This window comes from Parus major, chromosome 1 (genome assembly GCF_001522545.3).
Source record: "Parus major isolate Abel chromosome 1, Parus_major1.1, whole genome shotgun sequence".
In the NCBI taxonomy this organism is placed as follows: Eukaryota; Metazoa; Chordata; class Aves; order Passeriformes; family Paridae; genus Parus; species Parus major.
The window spans coordinates 61,957,712-61,973,140 of NC_031768.1; the positions used below are offsets into that span (position 1 = coordinate 61,957,712).

Genomic DNA, 15,429 nt, shown 5'->3' on the forward strand with positions numbered 1-15,429 from the left:
AATATAACAAATTTAATTTTATTTATTAACAAACACAGCTATAAGTGAATAAAATGTGGAAAAAAATAAGAGTTGCACCTGATGACCATTAAATAACTTCCAACAGAATAAACTATTTAGAGTAAAAAAGTACTCCGATGATTATTATCCCACTCACAGAAAGATGAACAATGTTACTCACGCCATTGCATTTTTCATCATTTTTCCCTTATTTATTTATAGCTGAATATTTTATTGTGATACACACAACTGCCACCTTAGAAAGGAGACTTGCATATATCTGAGACATAAGTTTTCTTTCAAGTACATTTTAAATGTCTTTGTTTTCCACATGAAGAATTGCTGCTGCTGTTAAAGTGGTACATTATCAGCTCACCACTCTGGGTGTATTTCTATAATTTCTTGTGATTTCTGTGACAATAGATTGTGATAAAGATAAAGGAAAAGTCTAAACACTTCAAATTTCAACTGCTACTGCAGCTACCTAATTAGAAGAGACTTTCCCCAATACTTAACAAGATACCATGACTAAGGGAAAAGCTGAAACATTTTCAGATCGCTGTATCCAAATTTCTAGTACAGACCACTCTTAGCAAAGTGTGCCTGCCATAGGCAGTATCAAGAAAACTGCCTTTGAAATTTGAAGAAAATGGCTGTTAGAAGTCCTAAATACTTTGGTATAAGTCACTTTACATTTTTAGAGATGCAGTGCTTACCACTGTACATTAAGAAATTGTTACAATTAAACTAGTTCATTGTTTCTGGAAAATAGATCTTCACAGGTAAATTTATTGTCAAATATGCTGAAGTTCAAACAAGTACATTACCTTTAGTATATGGAAGATTTTGCAGAATGTTGATGATGTTGCTTACAAAGACGACAAGCAAAAAATGACACACACAAGTACTTAATAATGAGTTATATTTGCAAAATGAATCAGTGTCAAGACAGGACACAAATCAGAATATTTTGTCGTTCACAGGACTGCAGAAATAGACCATGAATAAAAGCACAGAAACTCTGCTTCCCAGCCTGAGCTGATAACAGTTGATAAGTTGATTGCAGATCTGGCCTTTAAAAAATGCACGGTACTCACCTCTTCCTCCAAAATCAGAATTACTAAGTGCCATAGAAAATTTCATGAGGACATGCATTACTGTAAGTACAGCTACTAAACAAAGTAGCCAACAGCCCTTCAAGGTATGTGTCCATTACTCCCATTTTAAATGTGACAAGGAGGTGTAGAAACTATCATAGTATGCAACAGTCTAAAGTTCCTTTTAAGAAGACAGGAGACTGTCAGCAGACATAACTTTACAGAGTATTTCAATTCAAATGACAACTCCTAAGAAGCTCAGCTACCAATGTGAACCACCAGTGTTTCTCTCACAAGAGTCTTAAATCAGACACCTCTAAAGTAAAGCACAATATATGCATTACAGAAACAATGGCCTGGTTACTTGTCCAGCATCACGTGAGAATAAAGGCAGAAAAATAAACATCACATCAAATTCTTAGGAATTCTCACTTGATATAACCATGAAGACATGGTTTCCTCTATTTGCAGCCATTTGTTCCATTGGCTACAGAGTTTTTTACCAGTTTCTGAAGCGCCTGTAACAACATCAGGCTTCTTGCTTGCAGAGCCCACAAACATCTTCCCTGGCCCAGCACCACAACAGGCTGACCCTATCAATACATTAAACATTGTGTGTGATCATGAAAATTGCTTCATAATATACTGACACAAGGGGGCAAATGAAGATTGCAGAATCTTAAAGCAGGAGTTATCTAACTTATTCATGTTTCATTTTGTGATCTTCTTGTTCTTTTTACAGTTATTAGCTTGTGCTTTGGCTTTTCATCCCCCCCCCCCAAAAAACGTTTTCTCCTTTGAATTCTAATTCCCCTTATTAGATGAAGCATTTTATTTACTTCCACAAAGACGATGAGAGAACTGAAGAATCTTTCACATGAAGAAAGGCTGAGTGAGCTGAGACTCCAGCCTGGAGAAGAAAAGGCTTGTGTTTGTGTGATCTCAGCAATGTTCCTAAATGCCTGCTGGTGGGGGTATGGGAGAGTAAAGAAGACATAGTCAGGGCTCTTCTCAGTTGTGTCCAGAGACAGGACAAGAGGCAACCAGTAAGAAATTAACTACATGAAATTGTAGCTGAACAGGGTAGGATGCAGAGTCTCCATCCTTGAATATATTCAAAATTGACTGGACAAGCCTTAAAGAAATGACCCTGTTTGAACTAGAGCTTTCCCTTACAACCTCAACTACTTACTTTGGGATTTCTTTTCAGGACCAAAATCCATGAAGTAGCTCAGGGTCGTAATAGGCCTGCCCTCTTTGTGGAATATGATGAGGGGGATGAAATTGACAGTGATTTCCTATATGACAGCAAAAGCTACTAAACAGTCTGCATTCCCTTCTGGATCTGAAGTGCAAAGCACTCCAATGAATGTTAGGAATCATCTGAGGATTGAGGGATCATCTGAGGGATGAGTCCCTTTCCCTAAGCCTGACTGATTCTCTTTGCTTCATGCCAGATCCCCTCTGTCAGGATGCTGCTTCTTCCAATTTCAATAAATAATCAAACCCCCAAATCTTTGCCCAATGTATTTCAATCCTTCTGATTTTCCAGTTCATCAGGTCTGTCCTTCCTCTACCTGTTCTCAGCCCTAACCTTTTAACATCACATTTTTAGACATGCTCCTAGCACTAGTTGTCTTCACTCACATACAGCTATTAGTCTTAGTTTATTTTCAAGCAGACCTATCTTTTCTCACTTTTTTTATGTGAATTAAGTATCTTTTCCCCATACAGTTCCTACCTAGCAGAAAATAAGCACCTGAACTAAAAACACTGAGCTTTCCTTTCTTACATCAGGCACAGTCCTTAGGACCCCAGAGCTGCAACACAAAATGAGTTTGATCCAGCCACAGTCTCTGGCACCACCCATACAAGCAAACCTCTGAACTGCTAATATTAAGCCACCTGTGAACCATGTAAGAAATGTCACATCCTTTTCAAAGGTTTAAGAACAGAATCATTTGAGTAGGCCTACATAAGCACTTGAAGTAGTTTTCTTAATCCTGACAGGAACTTTGGTTCCTCAGTTGAACTCTGGTTCTGCAAATGCTCAAACTGTGTTTTCACCATGTCACTGAACTATTCTAAGCCGCTAGGGCCACCGAACAAGGCGCTCCAACCTTTGCCCTTCTGCTTCTTCCTGCTCCCTGCTATTTCCTGCCCTTGTGCCAGTGATAGGAGTTTGCATGGTGAACCAGAAGGAAGCACAGTCTGTTTCACTCTTTGCACAAAGGCCAACATGAGCACAATGAAGTTGTCAGGAACAAGCAGTTTGGCCACTGGACTTTGACAAAGCCACACAAATAGACTTACTTGTTGTATGCTCTCAAGTCTCTGATCACCTCCTTAAATTCACATCTACTCATAAAAGTCCCTGGGAAAAATCCTGGGTACATTAAAATACTAAATATACAAGAGCAACTGGATGGGTGGCCTGCTGCAAGTACCAGGCTGCAGCATGCTGGAAAAAATCAGCAACATTTAAGGTCTTTCCAAGAATTTCTAAGTCTTCAAATGGCTGAAGTTCATGTGCAGGTCTCTAATATTTAGCAGTTACACTGCTACTTGCAGAAACTCAATGAGAAAGCTATCCAACTTTGAGCCAGATAGGATATTTTTTATAGGCAGTCAACCTTTGTATCTTAAGAGAAATGTAGTAGGTAAATGTGCACACAAGTGTTCTTTGTGAAAAGCTGTAGGCTAATTCTGCATAGCTGTGCTATTGAGAACTATTCAGGTTTGAACTAAATTGGAAATTTTAGCCATTAGTAATTTTTCTAGTTCAAATCCATAGCAGTTGTAAACAAGATGTGATTTTTAACAGTGTTAAATTCTGAACTATGGTCAAATAATGCAAACTTACAAATTACAACAACTTGGATTCATATTCATCTACATCATGTTTGTATGTGTGCAACTGCACCAGTAGCAGGCTCATGAAGGCTAAAATCAAAGCAATTCTTGAGTGAAGATAAGCTGCTTCTGCTCCTTTTAAAACATGCATATGATATATTAACTTGACTCTGTGAACACCTATTTGAACAAGGTATATGTATTTTAAATGGTAAAATACAACAGGGCTAATAAAATTAGATTAGCAAGTGATACTGAGTCATGATAGTGAAGAAAATAAATTCTTAAAAGGAAACACACTTTCAGATCTGTATCTAAAATTAGAGACATTTACATAACCATTAGTCTACATTTGACTCACCACACAGCTCTTGCATGCAGCTTTTAAAAGGAAAGGAGCCCAAGTAATTTCCATTCTCAGTGCAGCAATTTCAATCATCTCAATGAAAGACTCTCCTGCAAGAGAAAAATCTTAGTGGAAGATGAGAAAAAAATTAGTAAATTCACAGTGAGATACACAGTTTAAACTTCAAACCATAAAACAGTTACCTGTCTATATCCCAGTGGTTTAAGAAATGAAGTGGTTAATAAGTTTTGTTAAAAAAAATTGGAAGGCACTTTTTCTTTATGAGTTCTCTTTCCTAAGAGCATGACCAAAAACTTCACAGTTCCACTAATTTAGAAAAGGTTGTAAAAATGAACAGTTTAAAGAGTTTTAATAAAGAAATATGCTGACAATTAAAGTAACAATTTTTATAGCTTTTAAAGATATAAACAAACACACTTACCAAAGCATTGTTAGACAGGTGTAGCTTGAGATGGCTCCTTAAATGTTCAGTTTTCACATAAACCAAAGCAAAATTATATATATGTCTATTCTATATTTACCATTAGATACTATGAAACTCTAAATATAGTTTCTGAATAAATGAAAGTAAAAGCTAAGAAAGTGTTCATATACAAACAATATACAAATTTATACCAATAAAAAGGCATAGGAAATACATGCAATTCCTGTTCCATGACCCACGTGCAGAAGTGGCTAGCCTTACTTCAGCAGCACAGTTAATACTGGAGATATTTACAGTCTTAACACCAATATTTACGTGCTGCTAAAGTATGACAGACATCAGTATCACAAGATTGACTAATTCATAAGTGGTATGTCTCTTCAGGGTGATGAAATCCTTGTATTTTTGAGGCAGCACAATATGGCCTGCACCTTTTCAAAACCCACAAACCATTATGTGCTGCTACGTTATGCCAAGGTGTCTACCATGCTTCAAGGAAACAAACATTCTCTGAGAGCTGAATGCAGAATTTTCTTATTCAACTTTCATGTAGTAACATCAGTTGTATTAACAAACTACAAAATGTTTAGAAAATGTCTGTCCATTGCCAAGCTGACTTTATTTACAGTGGAGCTCTAGACTATATTTTCATCTCTAATAATACCTTAATGGGACATAAACCACGAAGTGGACAATTGTGTGTCTGACTAGAGAAACTAATGATTATGCAGATGTTTACTTCAAAAGAAAACAAAAAAAATCTGGGTTATTTTCCAATCTAACTTTTTGTCATCTGGAAACTCGGATGTGAAAAGAAAACTCCAATAACTTTCATATATAAGAGAATAAGAGCTAATTTCAAAATAAGCTTTTATCAGCTACTCTATCAGTCCTCAAGCCATTTGTTAGCTCTGCAGCTTACCCGTACTGCAATTCTTGGGCACACAAATTAGTCTTAGCTAATTTCAGAGGAAAAAAAAAATTAAGAAACCCCACAACAATTGTTAGCAAGAATAGTAACTTATCTGTCATTATGAGCAGGAGTTCACCTGCCCCCAGCCTAGAATGACCAAGCTTTACTTGAAGTAAGCCAAAGAAGTGGAGTTTACATCCATGCTAGGTATCACTTTCTTAGACTAAAGAATGCCAGAGATTGAAGCATGTGCAATCCTTTTACTGGTTCCCTAGATAACATGAATTATGCTTTCTTTAATGTTTTTATACTAAACTGTTAGGATAAAAGCTACTTACACAGCATGGACCCAAACACGCCACTCCATTGCAATAAGCCTTCTAGTCAGGTCATGACAGACAACTGGAAACTAACAGGGCTATCTGTAAGCACAAAAAGAGATTTGGCAAGCCATAGGGGGGAAAAATTGGGTAGTTTTTCTTTCCTCCCTTCTTATTTTTGTTCCTACAGTAATACAGCAGGGCAATATCTGCTAGAAGAGTCCATTGCCACAAATATGCCAATTAAAGCGAGATTGCTGGTGTAAATTTACAGATAACAGCAGCAACACTTTATATAGTTTATTCAGGTAGGAATGTTAACTTTAGGAACTGCATCAAAGAACCATTTCTGGTATGTTTTAAACATGCTCAGCTATATTCACACTTATCCCCACCCCACTTCTTACTACCTATGTTTGTTTTTAAAAACAGGCAGCTAAACTAGGCAAACTAAATTAAATAGGCACGACTTACCCAACTTACCATTGGTGAATTAAAGCAGGAGTGCAAAGTCAAAATAAACCTATACTGTAAATGTATGCCATGACAGTTGGTCTCCCCCCTAAAGAAACTGTGCTAGGCATAAGCCAAGAGAATAAAAAGTAAAGACAATCTCCACCATATATACATATATATATGTAATGTGAAAGGCATAGATAAAGATAGATGTGAGCAAAAATGCTAGCCAGCAGTAAGAGATTTACTTCAACTTTAAGAGTAAGAAAAAAAACATGAAAAATGTTCTCTAGCAAGAAAAAATACTGCTTTGTACTTGTAGATTTACCTTAAAAGTTTGAAAGAAAATTATTTCAATAAGACACCTGCAACATTTAATACCTTTGGAAGTGCATTTCTCATTTTTACATTCAGGCCAAATTCCTCATTTGGAATTCCATGTGTTCAGCTGATACTATCCTTTCAATTGCCTGATTGATTTCAGGTTCTAGCTTAAGTATGGAGGGTTTTTTTCCTGTTGCATAACTAAACCACTCTAAAAATACATACACACTATGAAATGAAGACTTGGCAGAACTATTATGCTAGTTTCTGCAGTAAGTACATTAGTAAGAAAACTTACAGGTAATTCCACCCACCCATACAAAACACGAACACAATTACATGAATTCTTGCATGAATGACAAAATTCTGGGCTGTTTTGAGTTGTGTTTTTATGTTTTGGGTTTTTTTTGTTTTATTTGTTTTTAAAAATTATTTTAGAAGGTGTCTTGTTGCTCTTTTTTTTTAAACTTTACTACAAAATGCTCCAAAAGAAACCAACCAACCCAAAAATTCAACACAATGTGACTGCATGTTTTCTACATGCTATTAAAATAGATATCATCTGCAAGGAGAATAAGCAAATTATCACATAAATTGAACACAGTCTATATGAGAGAGGGGGTTGTAGAACAGGAAAAGGATGAAAGGAGGAAGTTTAAGATAAGAAGTGTACTGATAGCTGAGCCAGGAATGTACTGAAATCCAGGAGTGTCTGCACCAAGTTGTGTACCATAATGTTTTGGTCATAAAGTCAATACAGTTGTTACCAAGAATGCTTCTCCTACCTCCATCCTTGTGTCTTACATCTGTGGATGAGACAGACAGACAGACAAAGGAGACCTCAATAAAAGCTGGGAATCATTCATGCAAGCAGCTCCATTATATTTCTCAAGTCCCTAAGAGTAAGAGCTCTGCTGAGGAAAAAGGATTCTGAAGATGCAAAACAGAAATTCCACAGAAGCAGTTCACATACACAAGTCAGGAATGCTCTTTGAAAAAAAGTATTGGAACTGTTAAAAAAATAAAGAGAAAGAAAAAAAGAGAATGTGTGTGTGCATATGTATTTGTGCTTGTTTTAGCAACTGGAGTGTTCCCAAGCAATGAAGGATACTTTCCTTGATTTCAGTATTTCCTAGTTGATTTATCAAAGACCTAGCCCAATATAAAATATCATTTTCAGTTTTTATTGTTTATAGTTAAGAGTTTATGACAACACCAAGCCAAACTCAGTCTTTTCTGACCCTATGAAAACCAGCTACAAGTCAATTTCTGGCTACTATACGTACTAATAAGCTCTTTAAATGCTACTACAACTACTAATAAACTCCTAAAACCTTTGTGTAACATACTATACCCAGGAGGTACCACTAGGCCTGCAATCTGACTGACAGGTCAGTGACAGAGTAAAACACACCACGGCCTTTGTATTAAACACTGTATATTGTCTCTAATACAAGGAACATGATGTAAAATTAAACATTTACCTTGTGCCTTTTGGTCACATACACACACAAAAAAAAAAAAAAAGCACTCTCTTGATACTTCTTGGCCAAAACCTCTTCCTCCATCAATAGTGTTCTACGCCATTGCTCACAACCATATTCCATTGCTTTTGTTCCTTACTCATGAATTCAAAACAAAGATCCAATATGAAAGCAAGGCTATTGCTTCACTGTTTATTGTGACCCTTTCCCAACCTTATTTCAGATTAAAATTAGAAAACTGGATGTGAACCTGAAAGACTTAAGTGTTCCATAGTCTAAAAGCATTACATCTGTCCACCAGTGCAACTCTCCTCCACAGCCCTGACTTCAGCAATTACATGTCCACATCTCAAGTTTTCCCAGATTATCTTAGTTTAACCAGAAATGACACAGGGTTTGCACTGAGATGGCACAGCATGAAGTGCAGCATCTTTGACAAGTGTGTCCTGCTCTGTGCACTCCATTAATGGAAGTAAGTTACTTCTATGTTAGACAGGAAATTTTGCAGCCTAGCTTTTGGGACAACTGCTGGTGAATTTGCCAAGATCTCCTCTCACAGTTCAGTGCCACAAACACACCACTAAATATGAATAAACACAATGGCAGTTCAACACTGGAAAATACTTTTAGGGTTTTATTGAATTAATCTGAGAAAAAGACAGAATTAAAGATAATCTCACTGTTCACTACCAAGAAATCTGAACACTTCCATTCTCTAAGATTCCAAGATCTAAAAGTGTATGTAGCCTGTATCTTTCTCATACGCTTTTTATACCCTTCCCTCCGAGTTAAAACAATAGTTTCATTTTATTTTTGTCATATGCTTACTCAACACTGCATATTTATACTGCAAACATGCTAGAATTTATAACTCTTGTTCATTATTGAATCTAAGATTTAGAAGTGTATTATTTTACTACTGCCTTCTTGTTTCTTTGTTAAGGAACCAAGTTTCCATCTAATTTGTGGTGTCAGCAGCCTTTAAAGTGATATGCATGCATTTATTAAAAGTAGTGGAGATTCCACTGAAATATTTCAGAACATTAACTTTAAGGGTAGCAGTGTACTTTTGGCTATTATTCTATTATTATTTGCTTCAGGCATAACCTACAACACTCAGTTAATTCACTCAACTTAATTGAGGTTACTTTCTGGTCAGAGGAAAAAGAATTAAGAGAATGAACTATATACCTTGATTGCTCTTCTCCTGAAGTAACAGTCAGATTTTTAATTACTTTTTAAGAATGCAGTTCTAAAAAGGAAAAATAAAATTAAATAAATAATAATAATAATAAAATATTTCTCCAAACTAGCAATTTCATTGCATGAGTTTGTTTTTTTTCTAAAATTAAGTAACTCTAACACAACAATGAATTTGCCTCACTTCACCTCAAAGAGGTGCAGTAATCCAGGATCAAGCTTATACACACTCCCCATGTGTAATAGGTCCTTCCATACCCTCAAGCAAGCAGCTGAATATTTTTAAGACTATTATAAAATTGAGTAAAAAAAAAAAAACAAACAAAAAAAACCCCCAAAAACCCAAACAAGCAAACAAAACAAATCCACCTAAAACCCCACACAAATAATGATTTAAATAATTATCTGAACAAAAAGATGAATATTTGAACAGAGGTAACTAGCACTAATTTAGAGTTTTGGTAGCACACTTTGACATTAAAAAAAATTGCACGTTGACTATTTCCTGATTGTGTCAGCAATACACCCCATATAACCATGGCAAAAGACTGGGAGAACTTCATTTTTTGCAATGTGAAGTATTAATAACTAAAGTAAAGCAGATGACTGCTGTTTACTGAAATTTACTGCTACTAAATTTGGAGAATCTATATCATGTGTCCAGCCATCTCTCCAAGGATCATGAACAAACAGATTTAGACTAGCTGGAGAACTACTGCATAAGATAAACATGAAATAACAAAGCCAGCTAAAAATAAAAACCAGGAAGTAAAACCATTGAGAAATTCAGAAGAACAAAAATACCTGGAAATTTAGAAGTGCAGTTAAGGGCTCTCAGCATAAAATTCTATTTTACATCCTTTTTACTTAATCTAAGACTCACACTACTGCTTATACTAACTTGACTCGTGTATTAATTTGTATGAGGAACACCCCCCCCGCTGATTGCCACAGGAAGACAAACCAAAGTGAAGACTGTTACTTAGTTCTGCAATACTGATGCTTCTATTGGAGTCATGAATAGCAAATAGAATGCAGTGGATTTCTGTGAAAGGCAAGAAAGGTAGTTAGTTCTGACTTAAACAAGTACAGTATATCAATTTTTATAGCTTGCTAGCTAAAAAAAGCATAACTATGGGAAGCTGATACCACACACAAAAAATTTATCAATGCATAGGGATTTTTTAGGTATATTATCAGTGTATTTTAGAATCAACCGTAGCTTAAAAATAAAACTGAATAAGACTAACCCCTCCCCACCTCTTTTCCCAGCTTCTAAGAAATGTTTTGTCAGAAGTTGATGCATTAACTAGATTGCTATATGAAACACTTTACAGGGAACTTGTAAAGTGTAACAAGCTCCAAGTTCTAGCAGAGTTTGTAAAAGTTGCACTTCAGAAAAGCTTTCCAGCTTTGCACTGGTATAGCCTGCACACAACTTCTAAAAATCTGTCTTCTCTGCACCTTTGGCAAGCACACAGGAAGAAAAACTGTGTGAACACTTTCAATCTGTACCAGCATTCTTTCTGCTTGAAAGGACACATACAAAATTAAGAAAAATGAAGCTATTTTCTAAGTTCTACAAAGTAAGTTTTATATTTCATTGTAGTAGTAATTAAAATGTTCTTTTCTCCCTAATTTTATCACAAAAATTATTAAAACAAAATATAGTGGATCCATCAGAAAGAAAGCCAGATCTGTCTAAAATATAATCCTCAGTTTCTGTATGAGTATTAAAAAAAATTTCTAACACATTTTCAGATTAAAAAAAATTAAAAAGATAAATATTTTCAAGTTCTCCAATAAACGCAGACTTAGATTATTACACTACTACATTCAGAAGAGTTTATCCTATTATTACAGCTAAAGCTTCCCAAAACCTGAAGTATATAGAATCATTAGTGATAAAAGAAAATGTGACAATCTCTCTCCAAACAACAGTAACTCTACAATGCAAACCAGCTATATAATGTAAAGTTATTAAGACAGGGTAACAGATTCTCCTTTCAAACATATTAAATTTTTTTAAAAAACCTTTAAAATATATAAACTATTGGTTCTCTATTATATTCACTAATTTCTGCTTTCATACAAAAAAAAAAAAAAATTAGTTTTATGAAGGTCTCAGAAGACTTGCTCATGTAACAGTCACAGGCCTCGTGTAAAATTTTGTCCTCCCTAAGCTGGCACAGTCTTTTATGAAAGAAGACCATGCAAATATTTCTATTTAAATCCTAACTCTACAATGTACAGCAAAGCATTTCTTGTCCTCAACAGAATATTCAAGTCACTTTTGCAGAAATCCTGGTGGGTCTGAGCACAGGATCAATTTCCAAAGTACTTCTAGGAAAGTGAAAAACATGTTGGTCAGTATTAGCCAGACTGCCTTCCTAGTTGCTGTCTTATCTCTAATTGGTAAATAATTACAAATCATAGGCCAGTAACAGAGCAACATTTTTTTTTAATTGCCTTATATATAAATAATAACTATTTACACTATGCCAAACCACAAATCCTAAATTGAGATTTTGTTACATCTCAGTATTGTATGGGACTATAATGCCTAAAGATAAAAACCAGGCTCATAGCTCAGAACGAAACCCCACTTGTAAAGGGCTAAATTTGCTGCTTGTCTGCTTTCAAAGATTTAAGGTCAGAGTGACAATGCTATAAAATAAGGGTCAAAGCACAAAAAGACCAAGGCCACAGAACAAAGAGCTTTTCGTGTCCTGAAAGAAGTTGCTTTTTGTAAGCCTGCCTTCTGGCTCAGGCAGTAAATTTGTCTTTTTCTTAACATCATCACTACATGACTTCTATAAAATGCCAGACAACAGCATGACTTATGAAAGGTGAGACTGACCTGTTTGAAGACATCAAATCAGCTTAAGGGAATCCACTAGTTAATAGCAGAAGAACAACTCCTAGTAACTGCTACTTTTCTAGCTGTAAGCAATATTTCTGCAACTTCATTATTTAGTCACTTCAGCAGAAGTTTCAGATGTCCACAGTACCTTTGGGGTGCAGATTCCTGGTCTGTATTACCTTATTGTTTATTCAGTGGGTAGCTGGAGCAGTAATCTTTCCCCCACCTCTCTGTGAAATATTACTAGAATACTACTAATTCTAATAGATATAATCTAACACACAGATCTGTGCACTCCCTTTCAAAAACATTTCTTGTTTGGTTCCCCACTTTCCATCAATGATACCCACTACTCACAGAACTGAGCTAAAACAAAATAAAATGGTGCTTTCTAAGGCTGACGCAGATCGATAAGCAGTGAATTTCATTTTTCCAGCTAGAAAACAAACTTCACTTAGAACATGCTTTACAAAAACAGTAACAACAGTTTTGACAAACAAAAGGAACTTTATCCAACAGAAAAGAAAAGAAAAAAAAAAAGGATGCTGTGTGCTTCTTATGGCTTTATATTAAGTTAGATTTTCAATACTTCATTAACTATAAAGTAAAACCATACTGAATTAACTAGATGTTAATATATTAAGAAAAAAGATTTATAATCCAATACTTAAAGTAACACAAGTAGTTAAAAAAAACCCAAAATTTTATTCTCAGACTAATAAATACCCACAAATATAAAAGATGTTAAATCTCTGAAAACTAGCATCTGAATTTTTTAAAATAAGTTATAAGACAAAAGTTATAAAAATGCAGTATGCTCTTTGAGCAACATCAGTATTGCAAGAAGTGTCTCTCCACTGTAATCCAAACCTATATGAAACAATCAGAATTCTCTGCATTATCTTTTATAAGTCTGAGGCAAGACATTTTGAAAATACAGATCTTCCATACTTGAAGTAATTATCTTCCCCTTCAAAATAGATGGCTTCTGTCTTCGAAGTTACTGTTTTAATTTTTTTTTTTTTTTCAGTCCTACTAATGTACTTAAAAGCTGAAACTGGAGATTCAGATATGTAGAATTAGGTAAAAAAAATATAAAAAAAAACCCCTTACCTTTCGATTCTGGAGATCTATAACAGCTGAGTTTCAGTGCCAACAAAACAGAGGTTTCACAAAACAAATGGCTTTGCTTTGGATCTACATTAAGCTATAATAACTGGTTCCTATATAAATTATTAAATGTGGCATTTAATAAAACAATATGAATTTATTTCTGTCTAAAAATATATTCTTTTAATTTTTTCCTATAAATATATATTCTTTAAATATAATTGAAAAATACCTTGATATAGGAAAAGCCTAGTGTAACATATGAAAGGCCTACTCCAATCATCCTACACATTTTGAAGGAAACGATTACTCCTCATCTCTCAAGAAGCACTGGTGCGAGTATACTGATTCTTCTTGTGGTGAATAGCAGCCCACAAGTTAAGGAACTGATGCAAACTGGCAGATTTCCCCTTCTAATTCTGAGTCATATGCGTCATCTTTTTGTCAAAAGCTGGGAAGAAAAAGAGTCTCTCTTCCAGCCTGCCACATGAAACCACCTGCTTAAAGACAGAACAGACCAATATTGCAATACTGGTCTGCACTTTGCTGGTACTTACACATTTGTTCTTGCTTTGTTCAAATAAACAAAATTCTGAAGACAGCTTTAATGTTAATGACAGAACTTATCTCTTTGATTTAGGGCCAAAAATCAAGCTGGAAAAAGGAAAAAAAAAAAAAAAAAAAAAAAAAAAAAAAAAAAGAGTCATATTGGCATGAAAGCACTTATTTTAAAATGGTAGTGTCTTACCTGCCAAAGACTAAGGGTTCAGTTCCTAAAAGCTTACATGCACGCTTGGTTTAATCACCTAGAATCAGATTTTGTAGAAATACATTCCAAAACCAAGAGTTCATGTGTGTGTGATTAAGACCTCTGTATCACTGTACATGGCTGACAACTAATTCCTCAAACCCACTGCCCCAATTAACACCAAAAATCTCCCCTAAACCCCAAAGAACCTAACAATTTCTGTAGGTTAAATTTCACATGCTCCTTTTTTCCCTGCTGTGCATTTTGCAAATTAAGAACCAAGAAAACTGCTTCCTTCTTGAATAGACTGATCAAGGCCATTTGGACTATATATACTGTGTTATGACACAGCATCTCTCAAAGGCACCAGCACAGGTTGACATCATTGTCAGCAGATTACATATTTTCAAATTGCACTAGAGTTGCTGATCAGACCTGTAGAAAACAGGTGTAAATGCTTACTGTAACAATGCACTGCAGTATTCATATTCATCTGTGGCACTGCCAGAGTGACTACAAGTAAATATTCTTTATAAAAAAACCACTTGAAAGCAGCTAAAGCAAATTTTAGACATTAATACTAAGTTGTGTAAAAGAATGCAAAGAAAATACAACTAGACAACCTGATCCAGAGTGTTGAAACAAACTTGCCATTTTAACCATAGATCAGCTTATTCATATACAAGCACACAAAATATATATTATATATATGCACATAAAGTTAGATAGAAAGATGGGTATAAACTCACACACACACTCATATAAAATGCCTTTTGTTTTCAAATTTGTACTGTGCCACAAGCATTTACACGGCTGGGTGCATACATTTCAATATAATGAGAAAATTTGCATTGCTAAAATAAGAGTACTAGAGTGCTTTTCAAGAACCACGACACCATCATTTGCATTACAGGTTATTATTTACAAGTATTTAAGATGTTCTGTAAATCTATAATGAACATTACAGTGAAAACTGTAATTTATTATGTAATGCACTGTTATATAAATTGTTTAAATTGTGTACAATATACACAGATGACCTCTTCTACTCGGTTAAATATTAAATACAGCATTTTATTGCTCATCTTAAACTATTTTTTTTCCATTCTATATAATATATTTTACTTGATAAAATTACAGGCACAAAGTACCTATCTGATGCATTATCCTGGTTATTGTGTGGCTTGGTTTTTGTGTGTGTATTTTTTTCTAATATGAAATTAATTATTCATACTGTTGTCTTAATTTGACTAACTATGCAGTATTTTTT

The 15,429-nt window shown here is 34.9% G+C and overlaps 1 long non-coding RNA gene across 16 annotated transcripts in view; it reads right to left on the reverse strand.

Moving 5' to 3' along the window:
- LOC107200815 overlaps positions 1–15,429 on the reverse strand; it is a 50,850-nt gene continuing 35,421 nt past the window's right edge. Inside the window, exons 3-6 of one of the 16 annotated variants that reach the window (XR_004497764.1) lie at positions 13,969–14,065; positions 9,430–10,483; positions 5,993–7,764; positions 1–4,421 (exon numbers count right to left, since the gene is read on the reverse strand). This is a non-coding gene — a long non-coding RNA (uncharacterized LOC107200815). Of the gene's footprint in view, positions 4,422–5,992; positions 7,765–9,429; positions 14,066–15,429 lie in introns of all 16 variants that reach the window. The other 15 variants (XR_004497756.1, XR_004497770.1, XR_004497769.1 and 12 more) reach the window with 15 other exon arrangements.